This window comes from Lissotriton helveticus, chromosome 4_1 (assembly GCF_964261635.1).
Source record: "Lissotriton helveticus chromosome 4_1, aLisHel1.1, whole genome shotgun sequence".
Classification (NCBI taxonomy): Eukaryota; Metazoa; Chordata; class Amphibia; order Caudata; family Salamandridae; genus Lissotriton; species Lissotriton helveticus.
Genome location: NC_136063.1, coordinates 759,306,264 through 759,323,729, shown reverse-complemented (window position 1 = coordinate 759,323,729; position 17,466 = coordinate 759,306,264).

Genomic DNA, 17,466 nt, shown 5'->3' with positions numbered 1-17,466 from the left:
TACCGGACCCCCGCCCCACGCCACCGCTCTCACCTGTGCCGGCCGCCACTGCAGCACTTCCCTCCAATGGGGCTGTTGTTTTACGCTTCCTCCTGTCTTGCTTTCCCTCCTTCTAACATGCTCAACTCTAAAGCGCCATAATTTCTCTAGAGTCTCCCTCTAGTTCCAATGGTAAGCCCTGTCTTTCAGAGCCCTTATGGCTATAGAGATTGACACCTTCAGTGCGGGACTCCGTGGCTGTTGCCATCTACAATGGGGCCCTGAAGCTACACTGATATCAGAGGGCCCTGCGGCAGACAACTTTAAATGGAGACTTTTTAGGCTGCAACCTATAATGCAGAGACCCACTAGTTCATGGGTATTCACAAACATTTTCCGAGGGGCCACAAAGGATGGTCTGTGGTGTGACCGGGGGCCACACCAATGCCAGCAGGGTGGCAGTCAGGCGAGTTGGAGTTTGTAAGGTGGGTGTAGGAGTAGCGAAGCATGTAAATGGAGTGGCTGAATTGTACAATGCGAAACCAGAAAACCTGGAATCAATTCTGTCTTCCCCACTTGACCAAATTGTGTGATCCTATGCAATTTCTTTTTTCACTTTGCTTCCTTTTCCTTCTCTTGTGTTTGATTTAATAAACTATGATGTTGTCCATTTATAATAAAAACACATACCAACTGAACTGACTTGCCTCTTAATTCACTATTGGCAATGCTGTCAGGGTTGGTAGAAGCATGAATGTTTCTAAATTCATGTTTGAAAACTATCATTAAAAAAAAACTTGTAATGCAGTGATTCTACGGTGAAAAAGTTCTGCATGTTAATGAAATAAACTTTTTTGAATTATGAAGAGACTTTTGTTGTAAGATGTTTATAAAAGATGTCTTTAAAATAAGTGGTGCAAGACGCCTTAGTTACTTCTATTATGAATGTTAGTGCTGAGTCTATTAAACAGCAGACCACTGTTGCAGTTCACCAAGGCACCCCATGAAAAAGGTCAGGAGGGCCGCAAGTGGCCCCTTGGCCGTATTGTGAGTGACACTACTCTAGTTGGTCACATAACGTGGGCTAGCACCTAGAGTGGCTGATTACAGGAGTGGCCGTCTTCTCTCACTGGAATGGGGAATAAACCAATGGACTCAGAGATACAGGATCCTTTTTCATGTAGTTTTCCCCCATTTTCAGGTAGTTTTCACCAATGCTGACACAATGAATGTGTCAGGAGGAAGGCCAGTGGTATCTCCAGGTGAAATCCTGCTACTCATTAGCAGGACCCTAAAGCAAGAAAGAGAAATGCATATGCATATCTTGGACTATAGGAAGATGTATCAGCATTTCTATAAAAAAGGCTATATCGAAAGTCAACTAAATGATTTGGTACATCGTCCAATACCTGAGACAATATCTTCTGAAAAATAGGACCGATTATGGGAAGGAAATAGACTCCTAATCTATATTATCTTTCATGGTTCAAGATCTTTATATGAAAGCAATAGCTGTGAAGCACCTGTTCATTCACTGTAGATTAAACCATAGTTGGGAAGCACCTGCCAGTTCTCAGTAGATTCACCTAGTGATCAATGGACATATATAAAAGCGAACCAGATATTAATGAGGAGTTCTTTTAATGACCAGATTAGGTTCGCTTAAATTAGGAACAAATATATTTGTCAGACTGTTGTAGGAAATTAAATATTGAACAGAAGGTACCTCCTGTGAAGGAGCTGCATCAAGTGTTTAACAAACTGGTAGTCTGATGGTATAAGTTGAATTCCAAGGCAACAGGACACACTCTACAAGTAAAAGTACAATAAATCGACGTAGAATACTGAAAAAGCCAGTCAGGATCAATATATGCATATAATCAACAAATAATCAGTGAAATAAAAGCCTCTTATTTGTCTTCCATTATATGTACATAAATCTCACTGGAAAGTGACCTTTTCTTCTGAAGTTGTAATCCGGAGAGTTGTCATGGGCAGGTGTAAGAAAATACTCTATCGCGGATAGAGTAGTTACTTACACCTACCTGTACTACCAACTCAGGTAGACGAGATAGAATATCCCATCACCTGGGTTGGTAGTACAGAGAGGGCGCACTGTCCCATTATGTGTCGCTGCACATGGGCACAGACCAAGACCATGCCATATCTGCAAACGTACTGCTCACAGTTTGATTATGAACTTGACCTCCACTGTGGACAGCCCATTAGTGAAATGCAGTGTAGCTGTTTTGAAGTTGTCGGTCTGCCTTTCACTGCAGCCCTCACTTACATATGCGGGCAGGGACCACTCACAGGTAGATGGATAGAATGAGAGCACAGGCATAAAGGGCTGCCTAAGGGTCCCTGGGACCCCTTCAACTTCCTACCATGGTATTCCCTCAGGCTTGCACTTGATGACCACCACCTTCTCCGTAACATGCAATCAGTGCACCTCCTGGCGGCTTCTTTTCCATTGCACCTGCATCTGTAATACAGCAGGGGAGCAAGGACAAATGGGTACCACATTCACATGGGGTCTACCATAAGCAAATGAGGGGATGCCTATTGTGATTGGACGGGTGCATGTCTTCCATCATGTGGTCCATATTACAGAAGTGGTCTCATAAGTGTCCTTTTCTGTAATACCAAAAGACCCAGGGTACAAAAACAGGCGCAGAAGCCGGTTTCTTACCCGTGGCACTTTATAGGTAGTAAAGATAACAAACTTTATAGAATGCCAGTGTACTTACGAAGCAGTGTGTCTTCCTACTGGTAGAGATCAGTGTCAGAAATACAGACAGGGGCTTAAAAATAAGCTACTTACGGTTGTCAAAAGCAGACGAAGTACGGCTAGTATCATTTGGCCAGCCCTTTTGGAGATATGAAGAAGTGTTGAAAGGAATGAACACTAGTTATGATGATTTATGTACTAGGGGGCCCATTAGGATGGTGGGCGGATTGCCCCCCACAGGCTGGCAGTAGCCACCGCCAGCCTGGCGGGGGCAATCCGCCCGCCATCCTCTCCTGAATCCCCCCACCATATTAGTATGGCGGGGGGGGACCGCGGCAGACGGAAAGACCATCTGCCGCTTTTCCACCCCGGTTGCCTTGCGGCCGGGGCGGAAAAGGTTTAATATGGTGGCGGTGTCTATTAGACACCGCCAGCCATATTACAATGGGCCAGGACAGATGCCTTTCCGTGGTGGCGATGCGCCACGAAAAGGCATGCGGTCTTCACTTTGGGGTCCCACTGCGGGCCCCCAAAGTAAAGAAGGGGTGGGGGGTGCACACGGGGGGGTACCTGTGGTACCCCCCTGCATTTGCATATACAATGCGGCAGGCACCGCGCGGTGCCTGCCGCTTTGTGTATGCAAATGCATACATGCATTTATAGCATTGTGGCGGGCGGTGCAGAGAGCACCGCCAGCTACAATGTTATAAATGCAGGATTGCCAGCCACTGTGGCGGGCGCATCCTAATACCCCCCACGGGGTCCCTACAAGTAGTTGGCCTGACCATAAAGAATATATCGTATGGAGATACTCTAGGAAATCTCATATTAATCGATATACCCTGTAGGCTTGAGCAAAACAATGGGTGCCTCCTGAAGAGAGGTGTTCCAATAAAATCTTGAACACACTTTTGCAGCAGTTAAGAGCTAACCCACAATACCCAGAACTAAAAGTTGCAGTTCAGTTTCCAGTTCCGGTTTAAACAATTTATTTTGGTCACGGACCATAAAAGCAGCAATCAAAATACATTTTGCAATATAAAACATAATGTTACACATTACATATTCGTAATCCATTTCAGACAGCTTAGGCAGGTGTAAAAAATACAACAATATGAAAAATGTGTGCTTGTAAACTTCCAAAATGGTGAGACACAGAGGTGGTTAATATTGTCAATAAAACCTCAAAATACATATATATACTAAAAAACAGCTCCTTGACTTTTTTAAACCATTGCATAAGTAGTAAAAATATGCTATAAAAATGTCTTCCTAAATAGGGTGGAAGATGGACATATTTCACTCCCCAAATAGTAAACTGCTGTATTATACATGCAGAATGATGGCGGGCAATGTTTAACACGTTTGGCATACACATTTGCATTGCAGCCTGTGTGGAGAACATGCCCACCCATAAGCCCCTGGCTGGGCGCTGTCCCGAGCAATCACAAATCTGCTTGCTGCATTGTGATTGGCTTAGGGGAGGGAGCCTGGATGCCTGCTTCCTGTTCCTGTTGGAGGAAAAAGAGCAGGAGCAGCGAGGACGTGGGAACCAGCGGAAAGGTAAGTTTAATTTTATTTGGTTTATTTTTTTATTTACCTGCGTCACCTCCGCAATCCCCCGCGACACCCCCACGAATCCCACCCGCATGACCCAGAATTCCCACCTCACCACCCGTGAGCAATGGCGGCCGCTACTGCACAGAACCTTTATACACAGGAACTTGGTTAAGGATAAAAGTGGGTGATGGAAGCATCCTCTCAAGAAAAGTCACAACCACGGAAGACCTAGAGCAAGGGTGCGCTCTGGCCCACTTGCTCTTTAATCTCTTCTGTTCTGACTTCACTGAGATGCTGGACAAAGTAAATTCCCACTCACCGAAATTTGGGAAAAAATCCCTTTCCAACCTACTATATGCATTTAACCTGGTGCTGCTGAGTCGATCAAGACTGGGTCTGCAGAGACGGATAAGTGCACTTTCCAAGTACACAAAATCAAATAAGTTGGAGCTGGATTTACAAATGACAATAATATATTTTAAGACAAGACTGGGCAAACCAGGCTCCTACAGATGGATGGCATTAACATCGAGAAAGTCCCAGAATATAAAATATCTAGGTGTCTACCTAGACTAAAGAGGGACTTACCGGAAGCAAAAAGAGTCCTTTAGAAACAAAGCTCATGCCCTTTAAGTTGCCTTTATAAGCTTAGCAAAAAAGTTGTGGGGTCCCATCATGGAATCAATCCTGCAGGTTATGCAGACGAAGCTATTACCGGTTCTATCATACAGAAATTACTTCATTCTGAGAAACGATGCTAAGCTGGTAGATGCATTGATGACACACATTTATAAATGTGTCATCCAACCATCAAAAATCAGCCTCACCGGCTCAGGTTTGTCTGGAGTTTGGCCTTCTTAAACAATCTGTGGCTAATTAAAGTGCATTTGCCAGGCTTTGCCACAAGGCTAGAGTAGCAAGCTCTAGCTCGCTCAGTAGCATGATATGCTATGATCTAAAGAGTGCGGGGATCAAGGCCGCTCATGTCTGAAACCTGGAAGCATGCTTGGAGGACTTACCTATCCAGGAAATGTGTGGGAAATATCCAGAAATATGGAACTTGGGCACTAGCCAGAATGAGTTTAAAAAAGTGGTGAACAAAAACACCTGGTCCATGGGTAGATTCTTGGATAAAGAAGCACTGGCTCAACAGTCTCATTACTGGATGGTGTTACCACCTTATAATATTCCAGGAAAGCAATTATATCTGGGAGCGACCTATTCAAGATACACAAAAAGCAGAATATTGGCTTTTTGACTTGCGGTCCTGCCAACATTGGACCTTATACCAAAGTGACAACATTGATTGCATGAGTTGAAATGTGGATTTTGTAAAGAGGAATGCGTCCTGTGTTACTAGTAAGGTCGCACACAACTACTCCGGCTGTGGATAGGCCGTTTGAGCGGCCCTAAATCCGACAAATATAGGACTGAATGTTGGATTAGTCACATTTATATCCATATTCCTGCGTACCCGTAGCTCCACAGAAAATTATGTTTGAAAGAGGTGCTGTCCCTGTGTCTCATTAAATGCACTTTCTTTTTTTGACATTGATTTAAGATGAGCGCGTATCATAATGATGCTGATATTTCACAATATTAACTGTTTACATCAGGTGCCTTCCCTTTCCTACATCTATTTTATACAATGCTTAGTTTTTCTCAACTAAAATATGTACAGCAATCTGAATTAAAAAGTCCTTCCTGTTAGGATAAGCGCAATTTACATCTATAAACGAGTACCATTTAGTCATAATAGCATTTTTTTTTCAGCACTGGCACTTTTAGTCTAAACTATGTTTTGTAGTAAAAGAAGGTTTTAAAAGAAATATTTTTAGCTTTTGTTACTTGATGCCCCATTAATGTTGGTTAACCTGTACACAACTTAAAAAACGATTTTGATAACAAAAACGAATGTGAACTTTGCACACATCTAGAAAAATAATATCGAAACTAAGGAAATGCTGACCGACCAGCACTGTAAAAGTGTGCTTGGATTTGTAGAAATAGAAAAGTTTTATATACAATGAGTTTGACACGCTTAATAGTTGATTACTTTATTATTTTAGCAAAGTCGTATTGAAACATTATTCATGAAAATGCTTGCTATAATGGAAATTAACAAAGAATTATTATTGTAAATGAGTCTCACGCACAATTATGCACACATTAATGTTGAAACCGCATCCTTGACTTCTCTGTACAATGCGGGAAACAGCCTTTACTACGCAGCCAGAACTACGCAGTACCATTACAACGCGGTCAATAGAACAAACGCGTTTTTACCATGCATTCCATTACCACGCTTTCCATTACCGTGCAAGTCGTTACAATGGCTTGCATTATGGAAGGTGTTGTTGGATTTTAAATCCAACACCTGACTTACTGTTGCACAGACTGGAGTTTGGAATAGTAATATATACTATTCTGAAGAACAGTGCTTCCCTAAGGCAGGTCATTGTAACGACTTGCATGGTAATGGAATGCATAGTAACAACGCATTAGTTGTATTGGCCGCGTTGTAATGGCAAGCGTTGTAAAGGAATGCATGATTGTGTCATACATCCATACAATGCACCATAGCAAGTGAAAAAGTTATGCAATATGAAATATGAACAAAACTTTCAGCAGAAAAGCTTTATACTATTAGAGCCTTAGACTTCCTAAAACGACAATTTTATATTGATGTTTGAGAATAATATACATGTATGTACTTTCAAAATTTTAGTAGTCGGCCATACTTAGGGGCATACTTATAATGTTTTAGCATGGGGCAATGCTGCAAGCTTTCAAGCTGTTCTGCCCTACATAAAAAAGGGGCAGGAATGCGCCATATCTACAAGAAATGGTACATTCCTGTCCTTTCTGCCAGCACCAGTGCACAAACTGCAGCTGAGCGCCAACACAGGCACCATTGCACCATGGTGCTAGGGTGTTTGTGTTGTTAGCATGATGGTTTTTGTGCAGGAAGGAGGCATTTTCCTCATTATATGTGTGCTGCGGAGTGCAGCACACGTGGAAAGAGAAAAAAATGAGGAGAGAAGTAAACATTTCTTCCCGTTACGCCTGCTTTGAGAAGACGTTAGTTTTTCTGCTACGCCAGAATTCCCCTATGCAGTAAATCCGAGGCACTGTCAAATACCATGGGTATATTGTGGGAACACCCACAGCAACCCACATGGAACGCCACTTCCACACAGAATAAGGCAATGCCTTATTTACAAGCCCATGAAAAGCCATGCAAGATGTATTTGCCTGGCCTTGTAAATATGGTCTGGCACACTGAGCCTCCAGAGCATCACAAAAGTGGTTCTCCAGCGGGGCAACAGTGCCACAGGAGCATTGTAAGTAAGTTTAACTTTTCTATGAAATAATCATTGACAAAGGTTATAATTCTTTCACAATATGATATGCTTACTGAAATTCGCTATGCATGAACCTAATTATGCATTTCTTTTACTAAATATGATGATGATGATGGAATTTATAAATGCTGACTTTAAATGCATTAAATTGCCTTTTTCCCTTAGGCTTGCATTATTTCATAGCTTGGTGGGAAGGACTCTTGCTACAATTCGTACAAATGTATCTTTTACATGTTTCTCATGAACATTCTTTAGCAAACAGTTACTTTTTATTTATTTCTTTGCGTGAAAGCGTGCATACTGAATACTGAAACACATGAAGAGCAACAAAGTAAATAAGATCTGTGTCAACTAACTTGTGTGGGTGGAATGGACACTCATTTCCTGTGACAGATGTGGGGAGAAAAGTGGATCTTCCCAATGTGTACACTCTGAGCGGAAGAATTATTACTTGCTGATCAGACCACTGTGTGGTGACAAGTGTCACATATGATCTATTGGAACTATAAAAAGTGACTCTCCAAGGAGGAGGGATGGGAGTCCCTTTCTCAATTGCACTCCCATCCTCGATAGCTCCGGACTTATAAGTCTTTGTCTTTTTCTCCTGGCTGGGGAACATGCCTGCTGGATGATTTGGAGCTGTCTGGTGAGAGACCAGACCAGGAATTTTGTAATTATAAGTTACTTTCGTTTTTGCTTTTCCAATGGTCTTTTTTCCGTTTACAAACTTTAACCAGACACTCTTGCCAATGATTCTTGTTAGACTGAACTTTTTCAGAAGGTTTGGTCTCCTTGTTGCATCCATTTCATTTATAGTATGGTCCTGAGCGTGGTGTATTTGAATTTGATCACTAATTTGTGAGTTGGTTATCAATTAATTAGTCCTCATTGGATGGCCAACAGTTTCACACTTTGCTACGATCAACAGGGTACAATGGAGGACCGATGCCTCTGTGGGTGAATTCAAAATCTGATTAGTATGACTAAACTTGAGTATTGTTAATAGTTAGTTAGGCTCAGAACAAACTTCTGCTGCAACATACGTGTTTGCATTTTTATTCTGTATTGTTTTTTATCCTATATGTGTTTGTCCTGCAACATTTTTATTAACCATGCAATAAATAATCATATAACAGCACAGTACAATCAATTGTTACAATTATACTCATATTCAAGCTGTGTTTCTTCACTTACAGACTTGCATCCATTTTCACTTTTGTGAGTAAGGTTTCCCTGATTGCCTCCATCGTTTCATCACTTATAGTTTTCTTTTAGAAATGTCCCTTAGAGATAGTCTTGTTTAAATATGTGATTGGTGTGGACTAATTATTTTATATACTTCTTGTGTAGTCCTGCCAAAACAAGCCAGTACAAAGGGGTGGTTAATGCCTAATTATGCTAGATATTATTGGTGAGAAGGAATTAGAGCACTGTGTCTCTTGGATATACTTGATTTTGGGTTAGGGAAGGTGCATGCAGACTACACGGCTAATCTACAGTCGACCAGTATTGCTTTTTTGATTTTGCTGTTTGTCAAAAGCTGCATTTGAAAGGGGGCTTGAACGGTAGAGTCATTATTCGTGGATCAATGCTATGTAGACTGGGTACAATGTACAGTCTTTTTTGATTTCCAGTTGGGCTATTCATATTCCAGTCTTACTCCGCACTTACCTCTTTGGTATAAAGGTGAGGCAGATATCGGTCTTGTAACCTTAAATGTAATCACATAGTGTAGAACTACATGCTCCATCTGTCCAGCTTTGGCTATATGTCAGAATATCAAGTAAAAGTATTATTCTGAAAAATTATTGTGAGCATAATATAGTGAAGGTAAGAATAGATTTACTATTCTTAATTTAATCTGTACATACATGCCGTGAAGATATAAACATTGCTGCAGGTTTCTGCTGTGCATATTCTGATTGCCATGTTCTCTTGTTTCTTATATCTCTCCTTGGTTCTGCCTCAACTCACATGCTTTTGTAATTGCTTCTTTTACATGATTTATTCTGCTATTTCTAAAGTCATAGGATGTGATCAGTTACCTTGTGCTCTGTGAGAATTCATACCAACTTTAGTTATCCCACTCTCTGTGTGCTCGTGATCCCAGCGGTATTCCCACCTCCCTACTCCTGGGATTCCATCTGTGTCTCTATCTGCCTCTCTACCACCCATGGCTGAGTGCCATGCTGGGTCAGCGCACACTAGCTAAGATGGGGTAAACCAAGATGCCAACACCCATCTGAAGTACCATTCAGTCTTCCCAATCCTGGCAGACCACGCCAAAATGAGATGCTGTAATTCAGTTTTGCTGTGGGAGACAGACCCTCCACTTCTGAATCCGAAACAGAGGACACCTCTTCAAATCCACCCCAACCAGGCACTGTGCAATGCCCAATGTTTGGCCAGATCACTCCCTAATTGCACCTTCTCAGACCAGGGGTGTAGCTGTCAGTTGGGAAACTGATGCAGCTGCACTGGGGCCCATGAGAGTGAAGGGGTGTAGAGGGTCTTTGATTGGTTACAGTCTGCTAGAAATAGGGATCTCTGGTGGGTAATGGTTTGCACCTTTGTCCAAGTAGGGACCCTTACTTTTAGTCAGGGTAAGGGAGTTCCCCCCATACAACCACTGCTCACTGCCTTGGTAGCTTGGCATTGGGAGACACCACACCTGTTTAGTAAAATAAGTGGTCTTTATCTAAATTAACAAGACCAAAATGACAAAAAATCCAACATACAGTTATCGAGATATGACTTTTAAAAGGTAAAAACAGTTCTGTCCATAGCAAACTATAGATGCGACCCTTTCAACACAAAGTGCCTTTGATGCGTCAAAATCATAAGCAAAAACAGCAGCAGGGAAGGTGATGCTTCAGTTCCTTATGCACAGGGAAGGTGATGCGTCGGTTCCTTGCTCCAGGGGAGGTGATGCATTGTTTCCTTACTGCTGTCTTGCATGGGAGGTGATGCATCAGTTCCATACTGAAGAGGAGGTGATGTATCAGTTTCTTACTGTGCGGAGAGGTGATGCATCGGCTCCCTACTGCGTGCCCGGCGTTGCTGTAGACTTGGCGCCCTGGTGGCCCCGTGGGGATTCTGGAGACATTGGCTCTTGATGAGGCAGCGACAATGGCTCTGCATCAATCTTTACAGCCGTCGTCCATGATTCATTGGTTCTTGCAGCCTGTGCCGGAGTCAGTGTGGTGATCTCTGACTTCGGAGATCGGTGCATGAGACTCTGCATGCAGCGGTTTCCCCAGCCGTGGGCAGGCACTGCGTCAGTTTCATCAGCACGGCACAGCAACGATGCATGGGAATGACGATCTCTCCAATTATTATGCAGAGAAAATCTTGATTTCATTAAAGACAATAAGTATTATAGCTCAATAAATCATACATAATCAAGAAAAGTTACACCATAGATGGAAGATGGAAAGAGTACTTAGCTGTGTCAGAGCAGCGAACAAAAGAGGAAGATGAGTGTCGTGCAGTCTTCTTGTCATGTTGTTAATGTTCTACTTACTATGATGTAGTTACATTCTTTAAAGGGCTGCATGTTTGGGCAGCAGATACAAGTATTTGCATAATGGTAGCCTCCGGTCTTGTAATGAAATTCTTCCTGCAGGGCGGTGTTGCATCGGAAACAGGTGCGGATGTGTCACAATTCTTTAGTTGCTTCAAGTGATCTTAGCTCCCAGCAGCAGGAACAACCTCCAGAGGCCCAACACAAGAACAGAAGGTCAGAACTCCCAGCAATGGAGTTCAGGGGAACTGGTGGTGAAGTATTTGTGTCCCTGAGACTTCAGAACAGGAGGTACGCTCTACTTCAAGCCCTTGGAGATCTTCTTCAAGCAGGATACACAGCACACAGCAACGTCTTTGTCATCTCCTTGGCAGAAACAGCCACTCCAGGCCCACCCCAGACAGCACACAGCAAAGGGGCAGTACTTCTCCTTTAGCTTTCCCAGCTCTTCTCCTTAGCAGAGGGTACTCTTGAGTCCAGAAGTATGCTAAAGCCCTGGGGTCTGGGCCCCAACAGTTATACTCAATTTCTCTTTGTTCTCTTGTGGCAGAAAGGCTCTGTGCTCAGTCCAAACCAGTTCTGTCCTCTCTGGCCCAGCTTCCCGGCAGGAGGCTGAGACAGAGTTGTCCATGGCAGATCAGTCCTATTCAAGTGCAGGGAAATCTGCTCTCACTACTCTAGATGCAGCCCAGGTCTATTCAGCCCAGCCCTGACTCGTCCAGGAATGGCAGAACAAACCTCAACCTCCCAGTGGCTGTCTGAGGAGAATGAACTTCCCCAGCCACTGCCACTCCAAAGCAAGTCAATCCACAAACCAGCTGAGGCACACAGGATGGACAAGCAAGAAAATACCCATTTTCTAAAAGTGGTATTTTCAAACACACAATATAAAAATCATCTTTACAAAAAGATGCATTTTTATATTCTGAGTGCAGGCATGCCAAACTCCATCTTTCTATCTTGTGCCAATGGTAAGTTATACTTATAAGATGTTATAAATAAACTCCAATTCTATCCTTTGAGACAGATGGCTTTGTCAGAGTGAAAAATAAAATTCACTGTATTTCACTATCAGGACATGTCACACACATTAGTACATGTCCTACCATTCACAAACACTGCGCCCTGCCCACAGGTGTACAGTGTGTATACTACAGGGGCAACCCAAATAACCCATAGGCTTCTGGGTATATGATACAGTCAAAACAAGAAAATAAAGCCTACGGAGTAGTAGTCTGTCTGTCTAATTTCCTAAGACTGGATACCATTAATTATCCATTCTCTGAAAAATCATTTTTCAAAGGACTTAATCCAAAAAGCTATATTTGTAGAGTTTCTCCAATATGACAAGCCATATAACCACAAACAATCTCTTTATGTAAATGGTTTAAATATTTCTTTTAATTAAACCATGTTTCTTCATGAGATATTATTGTCTCACATTTAACATAAATAGACACACTTTATACATATATACAAAACAAACACCACTAGTACATTTACACTTATATACAAATTGTTTTGAACCAAATTTAAAGTTCTTTTGCCCAACTTATTTAGAAAGAAAGGATGTTTATCTACAATATCTCTGACAACATTCCTTATTTACAGATCACCAAGACAAAACAAAAGGAGTGTCTAAGGTTAGGGATTTTTAACCTTGCTCTCTTTGACACTGCTAAATCCTTATTTTGTCATACAAGTCAAAAACACTTTTTTTGTGTTGGTGCCTTCAACAAAACTGTGTCTAAATGAAGAGATTGTTTGTGGTTATATTAATGGTATCCAGTCTTAGGAAATTAGACAGACAGACTACTGCTCCGTAGGCTTTATTTATTTTCTTGTTTTCACAGGTGTACAGTGGGCCTACCTGAGGGGTGACTCACAGGTAATAAAAGGGACGAGGGCCTGGCAAGTGGGCGCGCTTGTTAGGTCAACATGGCAGTAGAGACTGCGTGCAGACACTGCAGTGACAGGTCTGAGACCCCTTTTGAAAGGCTACTTGTGTGGGTGGCACAATCAGTGCCACAGGCTCACTAGCAGCATTTTACTTATAGGCACTGTGCACACACAGTGCACAAAAGCAGGGGCTTAGTAGTAAGTCAAACAAGCCCATCATGGAAACACCAATCCATATCCACAATTTACATAGGGAGCACTTGCACCTGGCACTGATTAGTAGTGCCAAAGTGCCCAAAGCATCTAGACCAGCAAAAACGAAATCCAGCACACAGCAAAAATACAGGAGGCAGAGTCAAAAAGACAGGGGACACCACACCAAGGATACCAGGTCTAACACAGTCTGTTTAGAAGGGCTGCTTGGTATTTTAATTTTACAATGACTTATTGGGGTCTATTTCCATGTCTACTGTTCACAGGAAGTGAAGGTGGGCAAGGCTCTGTGGGGTAGTTGCTGTAGAGGAGCAAAGGGTGAGCAAGATAAAGAAAATGACAAGACTTTGAGGAAGGAAATGAAAAGAACACAAATAATGCAAATAAAGAAATAAGAGAGGGATGAAGGAGAAACAGAAAAGAAAAGGAAAGAGAGAGGAAAAGGGAAGGTTGAACTTAGAGACATAGAGTCCTTTTCGGTTTTGTGATCACTGAACCATAGTTGTCCTTTAAGTATGTTTTTTCAGTGAATATATATGTATGTGATTAGCATACCAGTTTTTCTAAATATTGATGTCTAATCAACCTATTCTTCAGTTTTAGTAGCAACAATATCTCTTTTTTTGCTCATTTAGGAGCTTCAGGACTAGCAGCGTGTGTTTAACGCAATATTATTCGATTTTTCCTCATGAATGAACTATTAAGATTTCCCCTTCACTTTTCATAAATACCATAAAATAATGTCCCCATGAATAGCCATTTTGTACTTTAAATATTTCTGAGCCAATTGCCTGTATTTCGAAGTACTGGGTAGTCCTATACATTTTAGAAGGGTGTAAACGGCACAAGTCTTTTACCATATCTTTTTGAGTGACATCTTGGAAAGCCTGGAAGGGAAGGGAAGCATACATACATCACTAAAATCTGAAGCAAAATTTGAAACATGCAGAAGAGGGAATTAATAAGGATGGATTTGAAAATATATATAGTAAATAAGCTGCAGTTACGTTTTTGGCCTGGGTGGTATATTGAGACTGCAACTTTAAAATACTCATGGAACAAACAGTACTAAATGGCATTATATTGAATTGGACAGATTCACCACCTATGTGAAAAATTGGAGCCAATGTATCAAACTGGCCAACGTCTTGTACAATACAGGGACTATTCAACAAGCTACCCCCAGATACATTTACTGTCTAATGCCTTTTGAATCTTTATATGAAACCACTTCTACCTCTATTCTCCCAGCCCCGAAATTTCATATTATTCCTACACTGACAATACACAACTCTAAATGAGAATCTCCCTTACTATATGATAAACACATGACCAATGTCATTGAACACATTTATTTTTTAATGTTTGATCACTACATGAAACTTAATCCGATGAAAACTCAGATTCTCCTGATATTCATTCTAAACTGTAATCCTCCCATTCACCCTGGCCAGACTCACACTCTATCCTCACCTGCAGTGTGAGAATTGTGGAGTTTGCTAAATGACTAGGGGCTCGATTCACAAAAGTAATCTGAGACAAAATCCTAACTTTACGACTTTTGGTATTCCCAAACGGCATTTTGGAATAGTATAGTTAGGATTCCTAACTTTAATACTCCTAAATGCCCTTTATGAATATTGAAAGGCCTAAAGTTAGGATTTCTTCTCAGATTACTTTTGTGAATTGGGCTCCCAGGTTTCCACTTAAATAAAAACCTTAATCTTCAGTCACACAACAGTTTTATGGCAAAAAGACCCAACCGCAACTTTGATTCCTTTGTAGAAAAACATTTAATTTCCAAACCAGACTTCAAGGTAATAATCCAATCAATTGCCAAACATACATCTAGCCCATCTCAGAGCAGCCCTCTATTCAGCTGAAAGGTTTGCCACGAGCACCAGAAAATGTGATTACATTTTGCTGATTCTGATCTGACTAGACTGGTTAACCATTTAAGCTTGTAGTGCCTATAAGCTTGCATGCATAACTAATAAAGCTTTATTTTGGGGAATAATGATCTACCTTGCTCAAAAACTGACCATGCCAGGGAATACAATCTCCTCAGCAGCAAAGACAGTCTTTTCCTTCAAACACCAGAATTTAAGAAAACAAATCCCTAAACAGTCATCCTCTGGAAATGCTACTAGAGTTTGAAACTCCATCCCATCAGAAATTGGGGCAAATCTTTATTAGGACGCATTCAAAAAGAATTAAGTCTCTATTGTTAAGCATTCTCTTCAAATGTTAAGGATCCCACTCAACATTGCTGAAACTAGGGGCTAGATGTAGGTAATTCCCATTTACAGACTCTTAAATACCGAATTTTACCGATTCGGTATTTAAGAGTCTGTAAATGGGAAGGGGGCAGGTTTAGGTAATTCCGAATTCAGGAATACCGAATCTGTAAGATTCGGTATTTACTGATTCGGTAAATATCGAATCGGTATTGCCCATTGATTCCTATGGGCCTTGAAGCCCATAGGAATCAATGGGCAATACCGATTAAGTATTTACCGAATTGGTAAATACCGAATCCTGCAAGGGTGCAGGGGGTGTCACTTTGACACCCTCTAGCACCCCAAGTACAGGCTTGTGTGACATGTGGCACACATACATGCCCTAAGGGCATGTCTGTGTGTCACACTGCACAGGTGTGCATGCACAGATGTGCATGCACACCTGAATTCGGTATTTTACCACACAATAGGATTGTGTGGTAAAATACCGACTCTTAAGGGCCTGTGGCACTCTCAGGAGTGTCAGCTACATATGGATTTACCGATTCGGTAAATATACCGATTCGGTATTTTACAGAATCGGTAAATTTACCGAATCGGTAAAATTACCGATTCTTAAAATTACATGCCCCTACATCTTAAATCCCAAATACCGGTCGGTAACGGACGAAATCAGCCGTTACCGACCGGTATTTGGGCTCCTACATCTGGCCCTAGTTCTTTTAATGACCGCATACAACCAGTTACACATCGAGTTTTTTTCGGAGGCAATATTCATTACCAAGCTTTATATTGTATATTTTTTTGTTATAGTTCGGTACTTGTAAGAAATTGATATATGTAACACACTATGTCACCTATTTGGTCTAGTTCATTCAATCTAAAAACACATTTAAAAAATATTAACATAACTCAACAACCAAGGGTGCACATTTCTGTAATTCAATTAAGATAGCAAGGTTAGGAAAAGTATATGTAGGATTGAGACAAGGCAGTTACTAATACAATGGTTGGATTAGCTATTTAACAAAAACATTGTAAAATGTATCAGAATCTAGTTAAATTTTTTTGAAAAAAATTCATTTGTTAAGTTGAGCTAACTATACTTGCTTTGTTCAAAGAATTTATGTCAAGGTAATAATTTGTTACTGCGTGAAACACTAAGAAGGTAAATTAGACCTCAACAGGCAGCCTGCCAGGTCAGCACAGACTCTGGCCTTCAATTCTCTGGAGAATGACCACTTGCCATTTTTAGAAATCCCATGACTGCAATTTCCATGCCTACAGTGCATCTGCCAGGATGATGAATGTATTGCAGGTGGGCTCATTTTTTTTGTCCATGTTTGTTTTAGTTTTTCTAGGACAAATTCCAAAACCAGAATTTTGTTTTGGAAAAACATGAAAGCTATGGTACGAATGCCCAGGAGATTTCTCCTGGGAGCCATAGCATTCAATTATTTTCATGCCAAAGAGCGATGTGCCTGCCATGGTTGGCCTGGACAGAGAAATCCAGTGTGGTTACCCTGCCCTATATGCCTTAGTGTCTATCAAGGACCACTTCTTATAAATGATACAGAGATATGTTACTATATCAAAGTTTTAATAGCATAGTAAAAGAAATGAAATATATATTTTAGAAAATGGTATGAAAATTCTTTTAGAAAGCATTTGTCAAAGGTTAATGGCGTACGATCCCCTAGAAATATGTCTTTGTAAAGAACCTGGTATTGCCCAGGTGAGCCACTTCTGACACCCAATCAAAGAAAAACACAGACTAGAATTGTTTGTGTCACCAGCTTTTCTCCTGTATCTAATTTTGTGACCAAGTGCATAACAATACTGGTGTATTTTCACAGCAGGTGACCTTGAACTTGAGCCTCCCATGTACGCTATTAAAAAAAGGCAAGCATCTTAAAAATAATTTGGTTCTGGCTACCCTCCCGTCCACCAGTCAAA